General features: G+C 39.8%; 1 protein-coding gene across 1 annotated transcript in view; it reads right to left on the minus strand.

Moving 5' to 3' along the window:
* TES (testin LIM domain protein) overlaps nt 1-3,408 on the minus strand; it is a 32,136-nt gene extending 28,728 nt beyond the window's left edge. The window contains exon 1 of the mRNA XM_017733105.1: nt 3,404-3,408. The gene's annotated coding sequence lies outside the window, so the exon portion shown is untranslated. The remainder of the gene's footprint in view (nt 1-3,403) is intronic.
* Between the last annotated feature and the right edge of the window lie 3,959 nt (nt 3,409-7,367).

The following is a 7,367-nucleotide window of genomic DNA, read 5'->3' on the forward strand; positions in this document are numbered from 1 at the left end:
GGTCACGGAGAAGGCGCCGCTGGTGCAGCCTCTCGCCTTCGGGTATAGATACCTGCAAACGCGGAGCCTCCCGAAGGAAAAGAAAAGAGGAAATCTCGGGCTATAGTCCGAGTGTGCCCTTGAGGCAAGGAGGCCAGTGGTAGCCTGGGGTGCATAGGGAAGAGTATGGCCAGCAAGTGGTCCTGCCCCTCTACTCGGCCCTAGTGAGGCGACATCTGGAGTGCTGTATTCAGTTCTGGGCTCCTCAGTACAAGAAACACAAAGAGCTGCTGGAGAGGGTCCAATTGAGAGCCACAAAGGTCATTTGGGGTCTGGGGCATTTCTTTTATGAGGAGAGACTGCAGCAGCTGGGCCTGTTTAGTCTAGAGAGCACTGAGAAGGGATCACATTAACACATATAAGTATCTCAAAGGCAGGTGTCAGTCGGATGGTGGCTGGCTCTCTGCAGTGGTGCACAGTGACAGAACGTGGAAAAAACCACAGAAACACAGAAAACCCAGAAAGTTTCACCTGTAAGGAGGAACCTTTTCACACAGGATGATAGAGCACTGGAACAGGCTGCCCAGAGAAGTCGTGGAGTCTCTCTCTCTGGAGGCATTCAAAACCCATCTGGCCACCTGCTCTGGGTGACCCTGCCTTGTCAGGGAAATTGGACTAGATGATCTCCAGAGGTCCCTCCCAACGCTAACAATTCTATGCTTCTGTGATTTATTGGCACGAGGAGGAGCAGGAGGCAGCAGCGGGCGAGGTCCTGCCGTGCCCCGCCTAGCCGAGACTGCTCCTGACTTCCCGGCGGCTTCCCGCGCACAAGGAAGTCCTTGCCGCGCCCACAAGGGCTGGGTCCCAGCCTGCACCTACTTGCCGGTGGAAAAAAATTAGACTCTGATCTCAGTCCAAACTCTTATGCGTGTATTCAGTCCTGGGATGTCACAGACAGTATAAAATATTTTTTTACCTATGATGTATATGTAATGCAAAATGACAGAAAAATGAAGCATTTGCAAGACTGAATATTTCCATAAATATTTTAATGTTTCATATTTATTTTATCTTTGGAAAAAGTAGCAAACATTCATACAGACTTTATAGCTACCCTAGGAAGTGGTGGTGAATAATTTGATAGATAATTTTGTCATTCATTTGCAGAATCTAATGTTTTCTCTCCACACATACCAGCTTTTCTCAAGTAGATCTTAGGTCATTTTGTTTCTTCCCCAGGGGCCAGAGATACTTACATTTCAGTGTTTAATACTTTTGTCTGACACCACTTATTGAAAGATGTTTCCAACAAAGCAAAAATGAGACCAGGTCTGTTTGGTATCTGTTAACATATACAAGCAAAACCCTGACTTTTCTGCTATGACTGGCATCATGGTGTATGCCATGGGCCAACAGCTCCTACAGGTGAATCTATGCAGCAGACCTTGGCCAAGAAGTTCAATACAAAACTAAGAGAGAGTGGATTCAAGCTGTAGCATTAGAAAAAATGAGAACATAGTCCACCAGGTAATGGTGCTGTGTTTAGTGTGTGTCTCCCTAATAGAGGTGAATAATGAGAGCTGTTGCATGTATTTTGTTTGGTTGGGTTTGAAATTTTGTTTTTCAGTTCTGGTTCTCATTCTGTTTTGTTTGGTTTAGTGGTTACTTCCTGCTGGTTTGGGGGTTGAAAGACAAGGGGAAGTTAAGAGTGCCTGATGTTGGGGTACCTGGGACCATATAGTTTGAATACCATCAAGCCTCATAACTTCCTCAGTCTAAAATCAAAAGAATAAGCAGGAGATGGTTCCTGTTCAGTGAATGTGCTGTCGAATGCCAGCAATTACTAAGACTAGCTAGGTACCTTTGACCAACTTAAGCAGAGAAGTGAAACCATCATAGTCCTCATTATATGCTTTTTGTATGGGAATGGATGTAGCAGCATATTTTCATTCTAGGAAACAAAAAAAAAGTGAAAGAAAATCTTCTATGATTTAAGCATATTTTTCTTATCCTTATCTCTCTGGGTACAACAGCATAATAATGGTTTTGATAATATAATTTTTTTTCCCTACTAAGCTATGACACTGCTCAGTTAATAATAATTTCATTTGCTTATATTTTTCCTAAACTTCTTGAGTTGGGGATGCTCTAGTTGTGATTTGTGCATATTTCAATTGTGTCATTTAGTACCAGAATACAGTAATCTTTCCTATCTACAAATTCATATATGAAGCCTACAAATTCATGTATATAATGGAAAATGCAGACAGTAATATAAAACTTCTGATTTGCAAACAGCAGATAGCTGTTACAACACATTTTCTCTGAGACCTGGATCAATAAAGAATACATTTTAAGGTTCTAACTGTTTTCTGTGTTTTCTATGGCTTTAACTAGCCTGGCAGAAATAACTTCCTATTCCGTGAATGTGGTCTGGTATAACTCTTCTACTTAAGGATTCTGAAGTTGCCAGGAGTGCAGCATTGATATGTCAGGGCACAGAGCTGGGCTTTCTTATAATTGGCAGGGAACTATCAAATACCTGTTTTAAATATTAGTATTTTCTAAGGAAAGTGCACAATGTATCCCAGCGCTAACTTTCCCACAGCAACGTTCATGAACCCAACAGGTAAAAGATGGGAAAAGGCTAATACTTCTACCATATACGTTTCTGGGAGCATGGACAGCAGAGAGTGGATGGTCTGTCAGATAATTTTCCTGGTTTTACAAATTTCTTTGCACTCAGATATCATAATGACAAACATAACTGTGTTTCTCCAAACATTAGATATGTAGATTATACAGGGGATTTATATGTCCATCCTCAAATGGAAGGTATCATAATAGCTTAGCAATGCTGAAAATTTGTTTCCAGTAAAGCTGTTATTTAATAAACAGTTCTTCTGTTTAAACTTTTCAAGCAAATACTTGACACTAGCTTCCAGTTAAATTCTTCTAGTTTTGCTGTTTACTCAGTGCTTTATATGTTAGAAGTAATGACACTGTGCTTTTAAGATCTTTTTTTGTAAGTATAATCTGAAGTGTAATATAAATATAAGGAGTCTGTCTTGTGTCAAAGTGGCTTAATACACTAATTCAGTTTAAAAAACATTTCAGTTTGAGAAAGAAATAACATTTGCCTTTCTGTATCCATTTGAATAAACAAAGGAATGTTACATGAAATGCCCTGTGCCAGGTCTGATAAAAACCCAGAAGGGAATTTGGGTGCAGAAATCAAAAGTTGTAAGTCTGGAGGTATTACTGATTATCTGGTTACCAGGTAAGCGTATAGTTGGTTCTCCATTGTACTTTAATTCTTTTGTTTTTTAATGTCTCAGATTTCAGATACTGTGGATGTTAATATTGACACAGTAATTTTGATAATTATTTCATGCTTGGTCCATGCAAAATCTAGAGACTAAACTTCACTGTATTTCACTCTTCAGAGAGGCTTATTATGTTAGGAATTTCAGACCATGCGTGAAATAGAGGCTGATTTAAGAACCTTGTGAAGTTCAGTAATAACTGTAGCTTTTGTAAAAGAATATAGAAAAAAGGGGTTCTGCACCACTTTTTCTATAAAGCCTGAGTAGATAGTGGACCTTCCCCCAAGTCAGAATACAAAGTTGTAAGATTTTTCTCAGCATGATGGGGAATCAAACTACAGCTTTCATATGTTAGGGCTGTGGCCTCGCTACCAGACTTTGGTTGCATAGTTTAATAAGATGTACTAACTATACTTTTGAAGTGTACAGAAAAGAAAAAGTGCTCCACTGAAATAGTGACAGGGTAGATCTGTCTACATGGCTATGCAGTCCCAAAGCCTACGTTGGCCAGATATTGGGTAAACTTACAGTTTTACAAATGAGGGCTTGTTATCCAAAGAAACCTTAACACAGGCTACAGTCATGCTTTTTCTTGTTCTCCCTGATTATCCCTGTGACTTTTCAGTTTTTGAAACAGTGGCAAAGCAAAGTGGTGGAAAAATGTGTTGTAGCTTCATGATTATGGCACTTGCTGGGAAAATCAAAGCTGCCTTCAATCAGAAGAGGAACTTGAACCTGTATATTCTACTTTGTGCACAGTTTTAGGGACATAAAGAGAAAGGGAGAAAACAATAAAAGAAAAACCTCTTCTAAAAGGAAAGAATAAGTTGTGCTCCATTCTTTGAAAAAATTGGGATAGAAGGAGTCTCTGTTTCCCAACAGACAGAGCTATTTTCTATCAAGTATGTGTGATTCAGCTAAGTTGAGAGACAGCAGTTTGCTGACTATCGTTTCTTTTTTCCTCAGTGTGCTTCATGGCTTGGAGTCTGTTCCGAATGATGGGACTGCTTCATGAACTGTGTGCTTTAGGTCCCCTGGCACAGAAAGTAAATGTGTCACTTTTAGGTTTCTAAGTCAATTACGGGATATAACTCAGAAATTATGTTCTGGGGAAGGGAGCTAGTTCTTTACTTCATCTCTGGTTTTCAGTCCCAGTCACAACATCAGTAGCTACAACCTGAAGAAGGATCCTGCATTATTAAATCTCTAATAGAGGTAAATTTACTTAGCCAACAAGCCCTACTCAACACCTTCTCAAGCACCTACTCAAAATGTATTATAAATTATAAGAAATTAAATGTATGGTATCAGAAAAATACTGAGTAAAGCCAGAGATGCACTTTTTGTTCTTTGAAAATCTTTTTGTTTAGTAAGTTTCCAAAGATAATTCATTCATAGATGAACAAGGAGCTCTTGGCAAAAGTCAAACATGAAAAAAGAGTTTATAGAAGGTGGAAGCAGGGATGGGTAATGTGAGAGGAATAGTGAGGCACTGTCTGGCATGAAAAGATATGTCTATGAAAGCCACACTCCACTTGTAGCTGAACCTGAGAAATGATGTCAAAAGCAGCAAGATAAAGTTCTTGAGTATGCAAGTAGCAAAAGGAAGAGTAGGGGAAATGTGGACATGCTGCTGGGAAGTGGCCCTGGTGACATGGGATATGCAAAAGGCATTGCCGTCTTCACCTCAGTCTTTACTAATAAGACTGGCCTTCAGAAATCCCAAATACCAGTGGAAGAGACTGAAACAAGGAAGACATACCTTTGGCGGAAGAAGATCAGGTCAGGGCATACACAAGCAAACTGGACATATGTAAGTCTATAGGTCCTAGTGGGAGCTATCCATGACTGCCAAGAAAGCTGGATGATGCCATTGTGAGACCAGTTGATAATTTTGGATTCATCATGGTGACTGGGAGAAGTGCCTGAAGACTGGAGACAAGTAAATGTCACTACTGTCTTCAAAAAAAGCAGGAGAAGGAGGACCAAGGGAACTACAGGCCAGTCAACCTCACCTTTATCCCTGTGATGGTGATGGAGCAACTAATCCCGAAAACCATTTCCAGGCACATAAAGGACAAAGGTAGTCAGCATGGATTTACCGAGTCACGATTGACCAACCTGATATGATCCTGAGGTGCATCCATGACTGGCTTGGTAGATGAGAGTAGCATCCTCATTACTGGGTGGTGGGGCAGAGTGTATCCACCGCAAGCTTGCTGATGATGCAAAACAAGTGGGTGTAACAGAGGGTCCTACTGCCATCTAGAGTGATCTGGACAGGCTGGAGAAATGGGCTGACAGAAACCTCATGAAATTCAACAGGAATTGCAGAGTCCTGCAGCTGAGGAGGAACAACCCCAGGTACCATTACCCACTGGGGGCTGAGCAGCTGAAAAGCAACTTTGCAGAAAAGGACTTGGGGGTGTTGGTGGACACCAAGTTGATCATGCACTAGCAATGTGCCTTTGTGGCAAAGAAAGCATGTGATACCCTGAGCAGCAGTTTGAGGGAGGTGATCCTTCCTCTCTATCCACTGATAAGGCCATATTGGAAGTATTGTGTCCAGATCTGGGCTCCCTGGTACAAAAGAAACAGGTTTACTTTGATTTGGAACAGCTGTCTACATACTTGTATTTTCCACCTGAAGAGAGATCAAAAATTTGATGTTTATCTATTAGCTACATGGACTTCATCTAAATCAATAATTTTTTTTTTTTTTGTGAATTATGTTAAAGGTCACTCAATATCCAGAGGCAAAATTTTGAAAATTATGGTTATTTAGAAATTTTATGACAAACAGTTTTTTATTTTGTCATGACAACAGAGCAGTTCTTTGAAATCAAAATTTTCTGCAAACACTAGGAATAGCATTTTTGACCACAATAGAGAACACAGGAAAACAATTTCCATTTCATTATGGGTAAGGTATTTACATGACTTGCAGAAGACCAATATCTGATGCTGGTTTGCCTAGCTCAGACTAGAAAACTGTAACCATTGTGAAGGCTTTCACTGTGGGAGTTGTTAGTTCAATAAAGGGCGAAGGCTGTTTCTCTCAGGTTTCTCACTTGGAACATTCTTGGTTTTGTTCCAATGCAATGCAAGACAATTTTTTATTTATACTCTCAAAAAAACTGTGGAATGGGAACTAATTTCCTATACAGCTCTGCTGACAATATAATGTTATGAGCATTTGTTTGGCTTCTTTCCCATGCAAGAGAGCTCCAGCAAAGAATCTGTGGTTCTCAGATTTTCCATTACTAACAATTTACGTAAAGATTGTATATGTCTAGAGAAGGATAATTTAAGTACCATCTGGATAGAATCATAGCAACTCTTTTGCTATAATGTGTATTTAATAACTTCAGCCTAGGCTTGCGGAGAGGATGTCTAATGCTATTGAAAGAAAGTAGTTACAGTATATGAGATCATGCTTTTATGACTACAAATGCCAAGGAACATTAATAGGTAATTGAATTCTTTTCGTGTCTGTTCATATTACAGTATCTTGTGATACTTGCCACCCACATCTGATAAAAGCAAACCTGTTAAGTCTTAGGAAACAGGCTCTGATCATCAGCCTTTCTGCATACCAGACTCCTTTTAGAGCCATGAAAAAATTTTCTGGCTTGGCTCTGCAAGCACAAATTTTTCCATTAAATGGACTGAAGTTGTCATTAAGGTCATAGGTCTTCAAGCTGTCATTTTGATAAATCAAACACTCTTGCTTTTTCTACTGATCAAACCTACTCTTAGCCCAGCCAAAAAGGTACCCACTTGAGATCTTACTCAGTAACTTACAGGTTGTCAAAGGACTATTCTCAGGGGATATGATTTATAGTTTCAGATAGTATGTATGGTGTACAGGAAGAAAAATTTAAATTAGGACAATTATCTGAACTACAATGAGTAAACTCCTTGCTTGGGCTTGCCACTTCTGACTTTCTAATCCTTCTTCATATAATAATGTCATATAATAACATGGCCTTGCTGTGAGTCTAGCATTGGCTGCCTCTATTGAAATACAAGTTTAGGCTCTGATCCAGCAGATGGAAATGC

The sequence above is a fragment of the Corvus brachyrhynchos genome, unplaced genomic scaffold, assembly GCF_000691975.1.
Source record: "Corvus brachyrhynchos isolate BGI_N302 unplaced genomic scaffold, ASM69197v1 scaffold32, whole genome shotgun sequence".
In the NCBI taxonomy this organism is placed as follows: Eukaryota; Metazoa; Chordata; class Aves; order Passeriformes; family Corvidae; genus Corvus; species Corvus brachyrhynchos.